The sequence below is a fragment of the Bidens hawaiensis genome, unplaced genomic scaffold (assembly GCF_021521415.1).
Source record: "Bidens hawaiensis isolate Kalapana, Puna unplaced genomic scaffold, B.hawaiensis_p1.1 tig00010770_1, whole genome shotgun sequence".
NCBI lineage: Eukaryota > Viridiplantae > Streptophyta > Magnoliopsida > Asterales > Asteraceae > Bidens > Bidens hawaiensis.
This window is the reverse complement of record NW_027491826.1, coordinates 539870-560178: the sequence shown is the minus strand read 5'-3', so window position 1 is coordinate 560178 and position 20309 is coordinate 539870. Positions and strand designations below refer to the sequence as shown.

The 20309-nt window shown below is 37.6% G+C and overlaps 1 pseudogene; it reads left to right on the top strand.

The window, feature by feature from the left end:
* Positions 1–377: 377 nt before the first annotated feature.
* LOC143536244 (dehydration-responsive element-binding protein 3 pseudogene) lies at positions 378–1284 on the top strand (annotated as a pseudogene).
* Positions 1285–20309: the final 19025 nt, after the last annotated feature.

Here is a 20309-nt window from a genome sequence, read left to right as displayed (position 1 = left end):
TGCAAATCAATGTGTGCATTCCACTGTCTTCACTCTGATTAAACACGCAGACACACAATCTTTAAATCCCAGAAAGATCACAACTTTCTTGTTATCTTTCCATCTTAAATGTCCTATCAAACAATACTATCATAAATAGACATAATGTTGTCCATGGCTTTGTAGCCTAGTGGCATCTTGGTGGTGGGATAAGGCTTAGGGACCATAAGGTCCTGGGTTCGAATCCCATAAAAAGGGGGTTTTCCCAACTTTTGTTGGCTTTCCTCCTGAATTGGTGGTTAGGCATTATTGCCTAGTGGAGATGGATATGATCGCGTGGATCTGCTGGTACTATACTCCAGTGGTCCGTGAGTGATCCTAAATTTGCCGTTCAAAAAAAAAATAAATAGACATAATGTGGTCATGACGGCTACTCTTTCACTCTCTTTCTTTACGTATGCCCTAATGAAGACCCCATCACCAATTTATGCCAAAATGAGTATAGGTAATAATTCCATTTCTGAACAGTTACCCGACTCGCAAAACCTTGAAACCAAAACCGTCAAAAGAACCCGCGATTCGAGCACCAAGCATCCGGTATACCACGGTGTTCGAATGAGGAGTTGGGGCAAATGGGTGTCTGAAATCCGCGAGCCAAGGAAAAAATCGCGCATATGGCTCGGGACTTTCCCTACGCCACAAATGGCCGCTCGGGCACACGATGTTGCCGCGGTTAGTATCAAAGGGAGTTCGGCTATTCTTAATTTCCCCGAACTCGCTGGATCACTTCCGCGCGCTGTTTCGTGCTCTCCAAGAGACGTGCAAACCGCTGCGGCTAAAGCCGCAGCCATGACAGAATTCGACTCTCCGAATTCGTGTCTAGAAACCGCATCCGAGGAACTTGATGAGATTATTGAGCTTCCGGTTTTAGGGTCGAGTTTTGACTCGCTAGAGCTAAAGAGCGAGTTCGTGTACACGGACTCGCTCCTGGACGGGTGGTTGTATCCACCGCCGTTGTTGTTTAACAGCAACAACGGCGGTGATCAAGAAGGTAAGTATGTTTCAGGGCAAGAACACATGATTTCAACTGCCTTTGAATCTTCATGGTGGAATTATTAGTGTTAATTTTATCTTTTTCAGATTCTCACTTTTGCTTTCTACTGTTTTCACTTTGGGCACTTTTATTTTTTTTTATCCAAGTGACACCTTTTGTACGTTTAATGTGTAAATACGTATAAATTGTCTAAGCAAAAACAGTAGTTCACATAAGTTGACTTCATGTGGCAAATGTTGTGGATGTCATGTATCATTTCTGAATAGTGAATATACATCTTTAATTGCATGAAGTACAAGCTTATTAGTTGGTAGATCCTCAAAGCTCAACATCATTTGTTTGTATTATTAAACTCTACTGAAATCCTTTTAATTGTGTTCAGACCCAATGGCACAAAATCTCATCTATTTTTTTTTACGTTTGTATCATAACACAGATATCCTTTAGCAAAATATGGTATAAGCGGCTTCCGCCGAAAAATTCTTATGTCTCCAGAAAATGCTATATTTTAGCTATTTTCAAATAAACCCGAATCGGCGAATGGCTGAGCTGTAAAGCCATGAACTATTTGTGTCAATGGATTAGTTCGATCCAAAACTTGAGATAATGGGTGTAAACGGAAAGAAAATTCTAATGATAGACGAAATGTCTATGTTTTATTCTTCTGAAGGTGGGAGAAAAGATAAAACTAAAATAAACTGGATTTATAATCCAAACTTAAGATTTAAAACTTTACATAATCACCATGAACTCATGAAGGTCATATATGTTTTGAACAAATAAATCTAAGGCGTTGCTAAAGGTATTTTTTTTTAATTTTAAAAAACACATATCCTCTTTCAAGTTTTACATTAATCTAATTCAATCACTAAGTTGTTTTTTTGTTATTTTATAATCTTTTATTAATTTATTTTTAAAACACATAGGTATAAATTGCCTGCGAAGAAAACCAACATGTTTTTGTCCCTCTGGCTTTTGATACCTTTGGCTACTTGGCACCGGAAGCTATCCGTTTCTTAACCAGGATCCAACGGGTTGTGCATAGCAATGTGTCGACTCCAAAGGGGCAGGGGTATGTTTTTAGCAGGTTAGGGTTTGCAATTCAGAAAGGAGTGGCGGCGCAGCTTGTTGCCCGCCTACCTGCTATGTTGATGTAATATCTATGTTTCTACCATGAAATGAAATTGTATCTTTATACTTTAAAAAAAATGAATGTTTATTGTATATATATAATATATTATGAAAAAAAAAACACATATTCAAAGTTTTTTTTATTCGCTGTTTTTTAAATAGTTTTTAGAGATGGTCTTATTTATTTAATACAAATTTCATGTTTGTTATTTAAAAAAAAACAAAAATAAAGTAGTATATTCATGTAATAAACTGCATAAATTTTATGAATTGAAAATAAATACCTAATGATAAGTGATATTTAATATTTTAACATAGAAGTATTGTTTGAGATGAATAATATATTAAATAAAATTATTAAAGTAAATGAAAGTTCATGGTAGAGGGTATGACAAGTAACAATGATGGAGTATGTTTAGTCTAACTCAAAAATCAAATTCACATTGCCGGTTATAAAAGTACAAGTTTGTTATTATCAAAAAATTACAAAAATACGGAATATATGTTGGGTTGTACAATATAGCATTACGAGTTTTTATCCCTCTACTACGGTGATTGTATTATATTATTTGTTTCTAATATTTATATGTGTTTGGATTTTAAGTTTATTTATTGTAAGTAATTTAATAATATACTTAGGGTTTGACGATACAGAAGTTTCACAAATAAATAAGATATTTTATCCCCTATGACGCACTTATTTTTTACTATAAAATTATTTTTTAATTATAAATAATATTTTTTTTTTAAATCAAATTTTAGTAAATCTTATTTTATAGGAATTTCATATCAAATATTTGGTAAGATTAATTTTTAATATAATGAGATGTTATAACCAGGTTAACGACTATCTGGGTTTGGTGAGACTCAAACTCGTGAATTTGGGTCAAATGCATGACAAGCCTCTATTTACAAATAAAACAATCTGATAGCTTGAGACAATATAGGGAGCAACCAGGTAGTTTTTAAAGGTTTCGTTTATATATATTTAAGATTAAATATGGATGAATATGTTATTTTCTGGATTATACATTTAAATTAGCCTAGCTATATTAAGAAGGTAATTAGGGAAAACAATCTCTTTAAACAGCGTTTCGAACTATCCTAAATACCTGAATAATTCTTTCTGATACGGGCGGCCAGTTATCCATATTGATTTTGACACTCCATGCATAACTCATTCAGAAACACCATTAAAAGGAAAATCCATCACTGTAAAAAAACTTCTCTAAGTTAGGTTTCAAATCTAAAACTTTAAACTTTAAACTTCAAAATATTAACCATCATCCTCGTGTCATTGGTGAGAAAACAACTACACTACGTTTTGAGACTTATGACTTTATGGGACAACCAAATAGAGTCCGGTATTTCAAACACGTGTGCTAACCTAATAAAGCATGCCTTTTGATTTCCACAATGAACCAATACCGAATAAATCTTTTATAAGAATGCACCAAAGGACATGTAACCAAAAGTACTAGGTGTTAGGAAGATACAAACACTAATAATTCCACCATAAAGATGCATTAAAAAAACTGTAGAGGAGTAACCATGCGATTGTCCTTCAGAAAATTTAGTCACTATTAGAGTAGTCACTATTAGAGGTAAAGTTTCATTATATTATGATAGAGTTAATGTACGTCAAATTAACAGTGTTAATAAAGAAAAGATGATGGAGGGACGTAATTTGTCTACGGTAGAAACCTATAGGAACTCAATAGGTTCTATCAAGTTTAAGGAACTCAAAGTCCAACCCCCCCCCCCCCCCCCCCCCCCCCCCGAGTCCATAAACCACTAGAATACAAATATTACTTCTCTCAACAAACAATCATGCAATACACATTCATATCCTAAATAAGATCAAGCATTTAAAAAGTAGCTCTAAAACGAAGACAATACGAAATTAATTTCTAAATCAATTTCGGATGGGAATTTCTAAGCTCATGATGATTAAATTGAAGACACTTAACCTAAAAGTCTACAATGCACAAAACTAAGAAATTACTATGAAAATAAAATTAAACAGGCTTAACAATTTAACATATAGAAACCTTCAATATCGAACAATTTAACATATTCGAAATTTAAGCACACCTACAAAACTGACACACCTAAAACATTATAGTTTCTTAAACCAAAACTACACTTCAAAACAATTTAACATACATACTAATCTAATAACTTTCAAACCCTAACACTACACTTACGGAAAAATCCATAAAGATAGATTAGAAAAGCACTCAATTCCAAACCGAATAGACTCGAATGATCGATTCGAGAAATTTTCTTATGAAGGGGAAGATTAAAGAATGTTGAGTTATAACGTACAATTATTTATTATATGTCTTCTGGTGGCAGTTATATTAAACTTTAATTAATTTTTTAAGATATAATTATTTATCTCTATTGGATAAATGGCATGGAATATTTGCTTGTGGATGCGTCACAGTCACCAAATTGGGACTTTTTTAGTTAAATATCAATAATCACTTTCTTATAAAATATGTAAACAAATAGTTAATATTAAAATAATATCAAATATTTAATTTAGATTTAGATTTACATAAAGGGGTAGGGCCTCCAAGAGAAGATATATCACTTGTGTTTGTGATAGAACGAATTCGAAGGCTTTTACCGGATAAATAACTATTACTCCCTCCGTCCCATTATAAATGTCATAGTTTGGTTTTTCAAATCTTTTTTGTTCAATTTTGACCGATATTATTTTTGTTTGTGTTATATAATACTTGATGTAAAATATATGAATGGATTGGGTTTTAAATGTATTTTACATTGATATAATTTTCATCAAGTATTATATGACACGGACAAAAATATTTACGGTCAAAGTTGCAAAAGAATGACTTGAAAATTTAAACTAAGACACTTATAATGGGATCATGTGAGTAGTTTTTTTTGGCAACAGTACTATAATAAGGTGCGAAATTTATTAAAGTTTCCACGTATAAAAAATGTGCTGGTTATTACTATGGACGAACGACCTAATTGGGAGATTTGCTCTTTTGGTATTGATCCGATGACTTTCTCAATTAAAAGTGGTAACTGGTTCAAATCTTGTTCGTCACAAAATATTAAGCATAAGCCAAGAGTTTATTACGGTGAGTCTTCGAATAGGTTCATTGTCGATAATTAAATAATCTCCATTTCATGATAGGCTTATGATAGTTTCAAATTATATTTAAAACCATGTACGGTTTGCGTTTGAAGACAAACAATTTCGCCAGCTATCATTGATAATTCCAATAGCAGTTATTTCTTTTTTTTAGTCTTGTCAATCATCCAAACATTATAACTAGTTACTATTTCTTAAAAAATGTGGTTGGTTCTTTATCTCTATGGACTATGTATTAGGGAATACTATATAATATATTACTAGAATTTTAATTAAAGAATATTATATAATATATTAGTAGAGTTTTAGTATTATAATAGATTTATTTAATTATCTTTTCTTATATGGGAAAATTTCTTATATGACCCAAATGAAAAAAAGAGAAAAAAAACCAAAGTCTCAACTTCCCCAATATGACCCAACTAATTTGTACTGAGCCGACGCATATGAAATATAACCGACGAGATCCAAGAACCATTTAAAAGTTGATAAGTGACATGATTTTGACAAGTCCGACCACATTTTTGAAAATCTTAGGGTTTTAGTCCAAATATGTTCTTTAAATCTTTTTGTAAAAAACAATCTCTCCATACGGTTTTTTTATATTTTTTATCTGATCTGTTCAAATTCTATTTTTCTTGAGAAAAAAGCTTTTTAAATTTCGTCTTTTAAGATGCATTTTAAATTAATTTGATCCAAGGAGATCATATTCTCATCTTTTATACTTAATTGAGATGAAATGATATTTTAGATGGGTGTTAGACTCTACATTGTCAAATCTTATACGAATTGCATATATGTCTCGTTTATGTATGCGCATGACTGCTATAGGACTACATGACATTTTTTATAAAAAAAAATTCTGCCTATGTCAACTCGTATAGGTTTTTTACCGTTCACACAAATAATTAATGAGCTTTATAGGTCTATGCGACTCATTTTTTCAGTATGGATCCATACGTTTTTTTTAATGTGTGAGAGACAACTTCTTTTGTTGTTGCTAATTTCTTAAATCATTTTTTTTTTCAAAAAAACCAATATAAAGAACCAATATAAGTAATAAACAAACATTAAATAAATAAGAAAACCAGATAAGTAAATAAGTTTACACACATAAAAAATAGACAGAATTACAGAAATTGTCATTTATGTTTGTACCAAATTTCAGTAGTTGTCATTTATCTTTAAAAGTAACATAATGTGTACTTTACGTTTCGAAATGTCACACCGTTTGTCATTTTGGCCTAACTCAGTTAGTTTTTCTCGTTAAGTTAGGTCATGTGCGTCGCACATGAAGACAAATTCGTCAATTTACCTACTTAATTATAAATATTCTAATAAAAAAACAAATTAAATAACTTAACCCAACCCAACTCACCCCCGTCTCCCCCTTCTTCCTCTGCCTGCGTCCTCTCCAGCAAGCCGCCGCCGCCGTTTTCCCTGACGACGAACACCATCTCCACTCCCACATATCCTGTTCTCTAACGAAACCCATCAAGTGAACCTGCTCTATTACCACTAATATCCCTAACGTCATAACAACCGTCCTCATTGCTGCTCAATCATCACTACTCAAACACTTAATCAAGTAAGCAAGCAACAAATTAAACAAATTCCGGTTAAAACCGGTGCCAACGGCTCCAAGAATGCTACCTATAACACACAACGTCTGTTTCTCTCTAAACCTGTCGTACTTCAGCAATTTCAAAACCCTAGGCAACAGCTTCTGAAAATACACCAGTTTCGGATCCAACGCCACCTCAGTTGCCGATAATACACAAAACTCCGATCTGATTATGAGCATTATAACTTCGTCTACAACCTGTTCGATGTTTTGCATAGAGTGTAATGGCAGTTGCAGTAGACTCTTCTGTACGACGACGGTGCGGCGGCGGTTTCCGGTGGTGGTGGTTTTCGGTCAATGTTTAAAAGGGAAGGAGAGAGGTTCCTGGGGTAGGGGTTTTGGTGGCTGTGGAGGCTCGCCGGAGAAACGGTGGTGGTGATGTTGTATGAACGGAAGAGAGAGAGAGAGATGGAGAGAGAGAGAGAGAGATTATATATATATATATAATATTCTTTTATTTTTTTAAAATGTTTTTTAATAAGTGGGTAAAATGACTAAGTTACCCTCACGTGCAAAGCACATGACCAAACTTAACAATAAAAACTAACTGGGTTAGGGTTAAAGGACAAACGGTATAACATTTGGAAACGTAATTTATAAAATATGTTACTTTTAAAGATAAATGACAACCACTGAAATTTAATGCAAACATAAAGGACAATTTTTGTAATTCTGTCTCAAAAATACAAAAGTACATAAATCAAAATACATCTACCACGTACTAAGACCCGTTGTTATGATTCGGAGGTGGTTGTGGATGTCACTGGATGATTTGGAAATTGTCGTGGCACTAGAGATGGAGGAACATCATAACCATGAAGCATCAAGATAGTTGGGATTAACAACATTTTTTTGGGTATTATTATATTATTGTTTATATGATCTCCTTGGATATAGTTGGGATTACTCGATCTCCTTGGATATACTTCATTGAGGTGAAATAGTGGATCAGATTTTCTGATTGTGAATAATTTAGAAGAGAAGATGAAATCATAAGATATAAAAATATTACATTTGATCTTACCTTGGATCAAATTCATTTTAAACGTGTCTTGAATGAAGGATGAGAATTTGAACGTAAAAGATGAGAATATGATCATAAGATATAAAAATTTTTGAAATTTCTTTTCTTTTCTTTTACAAAAATCATAAGATATAAAAATATTACAAAGGATGAGAATATGATCCTTTTGGATCAAATTCATTTTAAACGTGTCTTGAAAGACAAAATTTAAACAGCTATTTTCTCAAGAAAAATAGAATTTGAACGGACCAAATAAGAAACATAAAAAAACCGTCTGGAGAGACTGCTTTTCACAAAAAGATTTAAAGATCAGATCTGGACGAAAACCTCAAGATTTTCAAAAATTTGGTCGGTTTTGTCAATATCATGCCCCTTATCAACTTTTAAATGGTTCTTGAATCTCGTCGGTTATATTTCCTATGCATCGGCTCAGTTCAAATTAGGTGGGTCATTTTGGGAAAGTTGTGAATTTTTTGGTCTTTTTTTCTCTCTTCATTTGGGTCATTTAGAGAATTGTCACTTCTTATATTTATCTTCTTGTAACACTATATATAGTTTATCAAGAATACAGTACACCTGACAAGGTTTAAAGCCTTCAAGTTCTAACATGTTTCTATCTCTTCTTCTTGTTCTCGTGATGCCGCGAGGACGTTTGTACAAACTATATATAATTGACTACGGTCTTCCCGTCGCCACTTTCTGACCAACCGCTTCTAGATAACGATCTACCAACACAGTCGTTGCGATTTTCCAACTAGCGATTTCTTCTCCCTTGAATCTCGCAATTACGGTCTCCTTGAAACTTATGTAGTTGTCTCTTAGCGCTTTCATTTTTTATGGTTCTCGTGTATTTTCTATTTTATTATTACTATTATTATTTTGGTCGAAAAATTTCTTACCCTCCGAGGAAACCTTTCATAAATTTTGTTATTCTCATTCACCAAATTTCTTTTCTTTTACTTTTTCTTTAGTTTTTTTTCCTTCTTCATTAGTTCGTTAAAAGAAGCAGTTTCTATTTATTTAATTTTATTCTTTGGAAGTAAAAAGTTACCGCCAAGTCGTTGCTTCGACCGACTCGGTCATAGCTCCTGCCGTCGCAGTCGAAGCTCTTGTCATCATTCTTAGCCGCCTGACTACGGTCATGCCGTCGCCGGTCTTCTTAGATCCTATAACCTATCAAGTTCTTGCTCTATGTCACAGCCGGTCGTATATCTTCACAAGCTTTAGGCTCCAGCCCGAGCTTCCGATTTCATACCGTTATGACTAGGGGGAAATATTAGAAAATATTATAAAATATATTAATAGAGGTTTAGTATTATAGTGCTACTATAATTAGGAGATTGTATTTGATTATGTTTTCTTGTATTTATCTTCTTGCAACCCTATATATAGTTGACCAATAATACATTTGTAACATCCTACTTTCGGTTATAATAATAAAATAAATTTCGTCTATTTTAAAGTGGGTCGTTATCGGTTTAGATAAATAGAATATGAGTTGGGCTAGTGTTGGGTGAATGGGTATGGGTTATGGACTTGGGTTATGAAAGAAAGAAGGAGAGTCCATGGGCTTGAGCCCATGATCATTAAATATATAAACCATTAATCACCCATTTAATCATCATTCACACATATTCCATACACCACCCAAAACACACACTTAAGATTTCCCTCTAGTTCTTCCTTATCCCTAGCCGAAATCAAGAAGGAAACCGAGCACCGACCCGAGGTAACGATAGTTTAATATTATATGAGCTTAACCCTTTAGATATAGTTGCGAAACGACGAGCCGGCACCGTTAAACCATTTAAATCACGAGATCCGGGTGGAATCGGGTATAAACCGAACCTATGATGAGCTTAGGGATCACCCTAACTCAGATCTGGATCGAACGGGGCGAAAAACGATGAAAAACGAGTTAAAACTCGTTTTTCCGTTGAGTTCGCGTTTTTCCGGCGGCTTTCCGGCAATGGCGGCGCCGGAAAAGTGGTACGAGGTTAAGGAATTTCAGGGAATATTCTGACATTCCCTAACCTAACCCTCATTCGCTATGGGAACTTAGCGAATCGGAGGGTGATTCTTTAGCTGATTCGCTTAAGGAAGTCTAACGAACTAGACTTGATTCGTATCCAATTCGTTAAGGGAAAAGGGTAACGAATTACCCTTGATTCGTATTAGCCAGTTCGTTAAAGGAGATAACGAATTAGATTATCCAATTCGCTATGTGGACTGATTCGCTACGTGAACTGATTCATCAAAGGACCAGTTCGTTATAAGGTCCAGTTCGCCTAATAACCAGTTCGTTAAAGGGTTCAATTCGCCACATGGACCAGTTCGCTAAGATAAACCAATTCGTTAAAAGCAATGTAACGAACTAGAAGTTTTATGAAAAGACTAGAACAGTCCCTGACTTATAAAAGAATGAATTAATCACAAATCAGCCATTGAACTTTGAGTTAGCAAATTAAATAATAATTTAAAATCCTAATGGAAAATGTGTTACGCCAGTTAATGGAAATAAAATTTTTCCAAGTTGACCTGGCAGCTCTACCCCAGCCAGGGGCTCTGCCCCTTGGACCCTGCTAGGGGCTGCCACCCCTAGACCCCGCTGCCAGGGGCGCTGCCCCGGGGACCCCCGTCCGTTGAGGGTTATAATTAGAATAGAAACGTGATATGGCTAGTGATAGATGATTGATACGAGTAATTGTTATACAGTTAGTCGCGCACAGCTGAAGAAAGAAATAACAATTAACGGTGAACGTAACCGACTTCAGGTGAGTTTCTAGCCCCATTCCTTGTTATGTTTTCGGGGCTGTGTGCATACTCGATGTGATTAGTCAATACACTTATCCTAAGTGATAAGTGTATGTCATATATGTATTACGTGAAATGTATGAATGATTTCTTGTCTGTACATGAACGATCTTCGGAATTGCATGTACTGCCAGGAAATGGTTGATGTTATATGTATGTTGTAAGATAAAGAATGAATGATGCATGTATGAAACTTACGATTATGTATATAGAAAAGTATGTTATAAAGGTATGGAAGAAAGGGTACCGGACCCTAATAATATCCGAGGATGAAGGGTACCGGACCCTAATAATATCCGAGGATGAAGGGTGACCGGACCCTAATAATATCCGAGGATGAAGGGTGAACGGACCCTAATAATATCCGAGGATGGAGGGCACCGGACCCTAATAATATCCGAGGATGGAGGGTACCGGACCCTAATAATATCTGAGGTATGTAGGGCAAATGCTCCTTATAACGTAAGGTTAGTTATGTATGTGTATGAAAGATTGATGGACATGTTAAGTATGTAATGCGTACCTATGGGCACGTGTATGTGTATGTAAAGCAAGTTATGTGTTTAACTAGAACTCACTCAGCGTAGCTGACTTTTAGTATGCACGCAGGCTAATAGGCTGAGGCAGCTCGCTTGATGAGGACACATGGCAAAAGAATAAGATTCTGGCATCTGAAGACTTAAAGACGTTTCAGTATTTATATTTGAATGGAAAGACAAAATGTTTTATTATGACAAACTTATGGATTTATATGTAATGTTTTATGAATTTTTTATATTTCGCGAAAGTTTTAATTAACTCTGATATTCAAGAACTGTGTTTATGAGTAAATCCAACACCAAAGTAGGGCTACCGGTACCGGGGCCTTACAAGTTGGTATTAGAGCAAAGTTCGAGAGATTTAAGCATCCTATATGCTTATATTCGAACAGAGAATGGGATTAAAGTAAGAAAAGAAGGAAGATGCCAGTTCAACATAGCCATGTGTCACTCAAGCAATCTCAGTAATGGTAAAGTGTATGATTAAATATGTATGTTAAAGTTAGCTTAACTGCTAAAGAAAGGATATGTGTATGTAGGGATATGATTTCCTGATTGTTTGATTGATTAACTGTTTAAGAGTAGAACCAGCACAAATAAACTCATGAAGGGAAGTGTATACGACACGGAGAGTAACGTGATCAGCTAATCACAGCTGGCAACTGTTATTACCTGTTAGCTTTACTATCCTTGTACTAAATAGTTCCTTGAGTGATGACGTTTGTGTTTTCCTTCCAGAATACGATGGCTGGATCTAGGGCAGTTGTTGGAGTAGGAGGCCGCACTGGACGTCGTGGCAGGCCTCGTCGTGTCCAAGGACCTTCGGTAGAAACAACTTCCAACACCGAAGTTGAAGGAAGCGCAGCTGGAGGAAACCTTAACAACAATGAAGGGGTTCAGCTAGATCTCTTAATCCAGGCAGCTATTGTTCAAGCTGTAGCCACTGCTGTGAAGAACCTGAATCCCAAGAGATCTGCTGGAAGCCGTGAAAGAACTGCTGAAGGGGCAGGAGGAGATGGTAGGAAAGATGACGAGAGGGAAAAAGGTGATTCAAGTGAGGTTCAAGTTGTGAAGACCGGTGAGGGAAAGAGAGGCCGAGGTGGTTGCAACTATAAGTCCTTTAAGGGTTGTGACCCGCCGAAGCTGACTGGTTTGGGAGACACAATCGCTACTCTTAAATGGATAACTGCCATGGATAAAATTATCCGAATTAGCGAGTGCCGTCCCGACCAAGCTGTGGGCTATGCCACCCAATCTTTTGAGGATGAGGCAATGTACTGGTGGGAGTCGGTTGAGCAGAGAAAGAGTCGGGAAGAGGTAAAGGCGATGAGGTGGGATGATCTTAAAGAGCTGGTTATGATGAAATTCTGTGGTGACGCCGAGGTTGAGAGGGCGTAGATGAAGTTCCTGAACTTGAAAGCCGGGGCAATGACCATCGTGAGTACACCACAGAGTTCAACCGAATGTCTAGGTTGGTACCCGACATGGTTAGCACCGAGGCTAAGAGAATCAAGTGCTACGTGAGGGGATTGCCACAGAAAGTTCGCATGCTAGTCAGGGCGAATAAACCTGCTACTTTTGACTCTGCTGTCGAACTCGCAGAGATGGTTTATGAGTACCTGGCTGCGGATGATGTTGTGGTGGGGGAAGAGAAGAAGGATAAGAAGTGGGTCAATCATGCTAAGCGACCTGGTACCCAGTTATGGAACTCTAAGGACAAGAAGTAGAAGGTGTGGGAGAGAAAGACGTGCAAGACGTGTGGAAGGTGCACGGTGGAGAGTGCAAGTGGGGCACTGGTTCGGACGTGTGTCACAAATGTGGGAAAGCTCATGCTGGGGAGTGTAGACTTGGAACGAATGCTTGTTATAAGTGTGGAAAGGTTGGACACTATGCTAATGACTGTGATGCAAAACCTGCATGCTTCAAGTGTGGTAAGACGGGTCATATGGCAAGGGAGTGTACTGATGGTGGAGCTGGAGGTAGTGGAAGAAAGATGCCGATCAAGCTAGGCCAAGGACTAGGGCCTACATGCTGACCCAGGAGCAGGCTAAACAGATTCCGGATGTTGTGACTGGTACGTTTTTAGTAAACGGTATTTCTGCTTCAGTATTATTTGATTCGGGTGCGAATAGAAGTTTCGTAGCTACACCGTTTAGTAAATTAGCTAAAATGAAATGTTGCCGAGTGTCTGAAACGTTTATAGTAGAAACCGCTAGTGACGCTTCGGTTAAAATAATGAGAATAGTTAAAAATTGTAAGATAGAGTTAGAGGGACATGAGTTCCCTGTTACCTTGTATGTTATGACCTTAGGAGGGTTCGATGTAGTTTTGGGAATGGATTGGTTGTCTGAGTATGAAGCTCAGATAGTGTGTAAGAGTAGGATAATAAGGTTAAAATCCTTGGATGATAGTGCGGTGACGGTTTATAGTGATAAGGAAAGTTCGGGGCTTAATGTCATTTCGATGATAAAAGCCGAGGGATTGTTAAGGCGAGGGTGCGGTGCCTACCTGGCGTATGTTGTCAACGCTACAGCCGAGACGAAAGAGATGAAAGATGTTCCCATTGTGTGTGACTACCAGAAGTATTCCCTGAGGATCTTCCGGGGTTGCCACCGGAGTGTGAGATAGAATTTCAGATAGATTTAGTACCAGGAGACCAACCCGTCACGAAAGCGCCTTACCATCTAGCACCGTCCGAGATGAAAGAACTGATGTCCCAACTGCAAGAACTCCTCGACAAGGGTTTTATTAGACCAAGTGTTTCCCCGTGGGGTGCACCAGTGTTGTTCGTGAAGAAGAAGGATGGAAGTATGAGAATGTGCATAGACTATCGCGAGTTGAATAAGCTTACGGTAAAGAATAGATATCCTTTGCCAAGGATTGATGATCTGTTTGACCAACTGCAAGGTTCAAGTTGGTTCTCACGGATAGATCTTAGATCAGGCTATCATCAGTTGAAGGTGAAGGAGGCAGACATCCCTAAGATAGCGTTCCGAACGCGGTATTGACACTACGATTTCCTCGTGATATAATTCGGTCTCCCAAATGCTCCTGCAGCATTTATGGACATGATGAATAGGGTGTGTCGGCCAATGTTGGATAAGTCAGTTATTGTCTTCATTGATGATATATTGATTTATTCAAAAAGCGAGTCTGATCATGCCGAGCATCTGAGAGAGGTATTGGAGACTTTGAATAAAGAGAAGCTGTATGCTAAATTTTCGAAATGCGCGTTCTGGTTGCGAGAAGTGCAATTTCTAGGTCACGTGATTAATCCTGAAGGGATTACCGTTGACCCAGCAAAGATTGAAGTGATAACTAACTGGAAGACTCCACATAATCCTACTGATATACGAAGCTTCCTAGGGTTAGCTGGCTACTATAGGAGATTCATCGAAGGTTTCTCCGAGATAGCCGCACCGTTGACCGGTATGACCCGAAAGTCGATAGTATTCAGTTGGGGTAAGTTTCAAGAAGAGGCTTTCCAGGAGTTAAAGAAGAGACTCACGCAAGCTCCAATCCTTGCTTTACCCGATGGTGACGAGGACTTGGTTGTTTGTACTGATGTTTCGCATTGTGGGTTAGGTTGTGTGTTGATGCAACGAGGGAAGGTGATAGCTTACGCGTCTAGACAATTGAAAGTCCATGAGAGTACTTATCCGACACATGATTTTGAGCTAGCAGCAGTAGTGCATGCCTTAAAGATATGGAGGCATTACCTGTATGGTACTAAGTGTACTATTTATACGGACCATAAAAGTTTAAAAGTACTTCTTCGAGCAGAAGGAATTGAACATGAGGCAGAGAAGGTGGTTGGAGTTGATTAAGGATTACGACTGCGACATTAAGTACTATCCTGGTAAAGCTAATGTGGTCGCCGACGCGCTAAGTTGTAAGAACGAGGAAGTCATTGAAACAGTGAAGTCATACCAGTTGATTATAAATTCAAGTCTGTTTGATGAAATCATCAAAGTACAGTCAGAAGTGCTGGTAGATGAAGGGCTAGTGAAGAAAGAAAGGATTTTCGGTCAGAAAGACGAGTTGATGGAAAACACTCATGGTGTTAAGACTAGGTTTGACCGTATGTGGATCCCATGCCATGGAGATCTCATGGGTCGAATCTTAGATGAAGCTCATAAGTCAAGATATTCGATTCATCCAGGAACTACGAAGATGTACCAAGATTTGAAAAGAGATTACTGGTGGCCAGGCATGAAGAATGATGTAGTAGATTATGTCAGTAAGTGCCTAACTTGCTTGCAAGTCAAGGCAGAGCACCAGAAACCTTATGGAAAGATGCAACCTCTAGAGATTCTAGAATGGAAATGGGAACACATCACCATGGATTTCATAACTAAGCTACCTCGTACAGCTAAGCATCATGATACCATCTGGGTGATAGTGGACCGTTTGACAAAAAGTGCTCACTTTCTGCCCATACGAGAGGCCATCTCATCAGAAACGTTAGCAAATTTGTTCATAAAAGAGGTTGTAGCCAAGCATGGAGTGGCGTTATCGATCGTGTCTGATAGAGATACTCGATTCACTTCAAGGATTTGGAAGAAGTTCCATGAGGCTATGGGAACGAGATTGAACATCAGTACGGCGTATCATCCTCAAACAGATGGACAGTCTGAAAGGACGATCCAAACCCTTGAGGATATGCTACGTGCTTGTGTTTTAGACTTTGGAGGAAGTTGGGATGATCATCTGCATCTAGCAGAGTTCTCCTATAACAACAGCTACCATTCAAGTATTGGTATGCCACCGTTTGAGATGCTCTATGGTAGACGATGTAGGACCCCGGTGTGTTGGGGAGAGATTGGCCAGAAGGAGATGAGAAGCCTAGAAGTTGTGCAAGAAACCTCTTCGAAGTTCGATCAGATCAAGGCAAGAATGAAAGCTGCTCAAGATAGACAGAAGTCGTATGCTGATAAGCGGCGAAGACCAATTGAGTTTAATGTTGGTGACAATGTGATGCTCCAGGTCTCGCATTGGAAAGGAATCATTCGTTTCAGGAAGAAGGGAAAGTTGAGTCCAAGGTACATTGGACCGTTTAAGATTACTGATCGTGTAGGTGAAGTGGCTTATAAGCTAGACTTGCCAGAAGAATTAGAAGGAATTCATTCAACCTTTCATGTTTCTCACCTAAGGAAATGCCTAGCTGATGACACGTCTCATGTGCCATTAATGGACATTGAGGTTGACGAACAGTTGAACTATATTGAACAACCGATCGAGATAGTTGACCGCAAGGAAAAGCAGATTCGTCACAAGGTTATACCTTTATTAAAAGTGATATGGAAGCATCGCAAGGGTTCAGATGCTACTTGGGAAGCTGAGGATGAGATGCGCAAGTTTTACCCGAATTTTTTTACGTAATAGTTAGGTTTCGGGGACGAAACCTCTTTAAGGAGGGAAGACTTGTAACATCCTACTTTCGGTTATAATAATAAAATAAATTTTGTCTATTTTATAGTGGGTCGTTATCGGTTTAGATAAATAGAATATGAGTTGGGCTAGTGTTGGGTAAATGGGTATGAGTTATGGACTTGGGTTATGAAAGAAAGAAGGAGAGTCCATGGGCTTGAGCCCATGATCCCTAAATATATAAACCATTAATCACCCATTTAATCCTCATTCAAACATATTCCATACACCACCCAAAACAAACACTTAAGATTTCTCTCTAGTTCTTCCTTATCCCTAGCCGAAATCAAGAAGGAAACCGAGCACCGACCCGAGGTAACGATAGTTTAACATTGTATGAGCTTAACCCGTTAGATATAGTTGCGAAACGACGAGCCGACACCGTTAAACCGTTTAAATCACGAGATCAGGGTGGAATCGGTATAAGCCGAACCTATGATGAGCTTAGGGATCACCCTAACTCAGATATGGATCGAACGGGGCGAAAAATGGTGAAAAACGAGTTAAAACTCGTTTTTCCGGTGAGTTCGCGTTTTTCCGGCAGTTTTTCGGCAATGGCGGCGCCGGAAAAGTGGTACGAGGTTAAGGAATTTCAGGGAATATTCTGACATTCCCTGACTTAACCCTAGTTCGCTATGGGAACTTAGCGAATCGGAGGGTGATTCTTTAGCTGATTCGCTTAAGGAAGTCTAATGAACTAGACTTGATTCGTATCCAATTCGTTAAGGGAAAAGGGTAACGAATTACCCTTGATTCGTATTAGCCAGTTCGTTAAAGGAGATAACGAATTAGATTATCCAATTCGCTATGTGGACTGATTCGCTACGTAAACTGATTCGTCAAAGGACCAGTTCGTTATAAGGTCCAGTTCGCCTAATAACCAGTTCGTTAAAGGGTTCAGTTCGCCACATGGACCAGTTTGCTAAGATAAACCAATTCGTTAAGAGCAATGTAACGAACTAGAAGTTTTATGAAAAGACAAGAACAGTCCCTGACTTATAAAAGAATGAATTAATCACAAATAAGCCCTTGAACTTTGAGTTAGCGAATTAAATAATAATTTAAAATCCTAATGGAAAATGTGTTACGCCTGTTAATGAAAATAAAATTTTTCCAAGTTGACCTGGCAGCTCGACCCCAGCCAGGGGCTCTGCCCCTTGGACCCTGCTAGGGGCTGCCGCCCCTAGACCCCGCTGCCAGGGGCGCTGCCCCGGGGACCCCCGTCCGTTGAGGGTTATAATTAGAATAGAAACGTGATATGGCTAGTGATAGATGATTGATACGAGTAATTGTTATACAGTTAGTCGCGCACAGCTGAAGAAAGGAATAACAATTAACGGTGAACGTAACCGACTTCAGGTGAGTTTCTAGCCCCATTCCTTGTTATGTTTTCGGGGCTGTGTGCATACTCGATGTGATTAGTCAATACACTTATCCTAAGTGATAAGTGTATGCCATATATGTATTACGTGAAATGTATGAACGATTTCTTGTCGGTACATGAACGATATTCGGAATTGCATGTACTGCCAGGAAATGGTTGATGTTATATGTATGTTGTAAGATGAAGAATGAATGATGCATGTATGAAACTTACGATTATGTATATAGAAAAGTATGTTATAAAGGTATGGAAGAAAGGGTACCAGACCCTAATAATATCCGAGGATGAAGGGTACCAGACCCTAATAATATCCGAGGATGAAGGGTGACCGGACCCTAATAATATCCGAGGATGAAGGGTGAACGAACCCTAATAATATCCGAGGATGGAGGGCACCGGACCCTAATAATATCCGAGGATGGAGGGTACCGGACCCTAATAATATCTGAGGTATGTAGGGCGTATGCTCTTTATAACGTAAGGTTAGTTATGTATGTGTATGAACGATTGATGGACAGGTTAAGTATGTATGCGTACCTATGGGCACGTGTATGTGTATGTAAAGTAAGTTATGTGTTTAACTAGAACTCACTCAGCGTAGCTGACTTTTAGTATGCACGCAGGCTAATAGGCTGAGGTAGCTCGCTTGATGAGGACACATGGCAAAAGAATAAGAGTCTGGCATCTGAAGACTTAAAGACGTTTCAGTATTTATATTTGAATGGAAAGACAAAATGTTTTATTATGACAAAGTTATGGATTTATATGTAATGTTTTATGAATGTTTTATATTCCACGAAAGTTTTAATTAACTCTGATATTCAAGAACTGTGTTTATGAGTAAATCCAACACCAAAGTAGGGCTACCTGTAACGGGACCTTACAACATTACACCTAACGGATTTTTCGTTATTTTACACTATGATTAGTATTATTGTTTACTTGGTTAGTCTTGTATATTTATATTACACTTCCATGCAACATAAAAACTATATATACTTTCAATCATACAAATTCTAATAACATAAAAGATATGTGTTGAATTTTGGTTATAAACATACGTATGGTTTGGTTGAAATATTCCTTATAATGTGGAGTGCTAATGTGCTACGTCATACTGATGCTCATCTAGAAATTGTTTTAAGGTACTTCACAACCACATTTACAAGGGTGGAGGCAATGATCCCCTCACCCTGATTTGGTACCTAGATGGATGGGAGAGTGTTTTCACTCTTCCCATCCCAAAATCCAACTTGAAAATCCTTTGCGCAACTTCATTTTACTTCTTTGTTTGACATGGCATTTAGCTCATAATCTCGGCACCTTCATTTTTTAGTACCACTGGAGGTGAGGTGGTGTTATTCCCATCGGTAACGATGCAGCACCACCCCTCTCCCCATTGCCACCACCGTAATGGTCTTGTAAACTTGTTCACGGAACTTGATAACCTCGAAAACTCAAATAAGGTAAGAGATAGATGGCGGTTGATAAAGAAATCATTTTTGATAATTTCTAGTATGATTACATTGTCAACTTGAAACTTGTGAATGATAGTAAAACATCGGCTCTCTCGCTAATACGTAGTTATGCCTGGTTAGATTTCTCGAGATATTTTTTTATAAAGTTTTATTATAGCATCGATGATTGCTTCTAGTTTAGGTGGACAGCCCGAAAAATAGACATTCATATGAATTAGCTTATTGACTCCAAGAACAGTACTATAAAAATCGTTGTTGAACATCCCCCGTGTAATTGTACATGCACCTAAACAAATAACATATTTTGGTTTAGGCTTTTACTCATATAATCTCAGTAAGGAAGGGACCATTTTCATTGTTATAACAAAAGATATTCTATTCTAGCAGCCAGAGAGGAACCCTATGACGATTTTGCACCATCATGAAGCCTTCGATTCGTCTAATCATCATATGCTTCCATCTTTTCATGATCAGATAAGCGAATTCTCTATTATGCCGATGTCAAGTTAAACCGATGTGTTCACTTTAGGATTTTGTGTAAACTCACTTTGATCAGATTCTATGTGTTTTCAGTACCAAAATATCTCCAAATAAGTGTAATTTCGTCAACTATATTAAAAAAATAACCACTAATGTTTATAATTTCTATCTATAGGTACATATAGTTCTAAGGAATAAAACAAGTTGAAATACAAAGAAAAACGGAGATAAACAGTGAA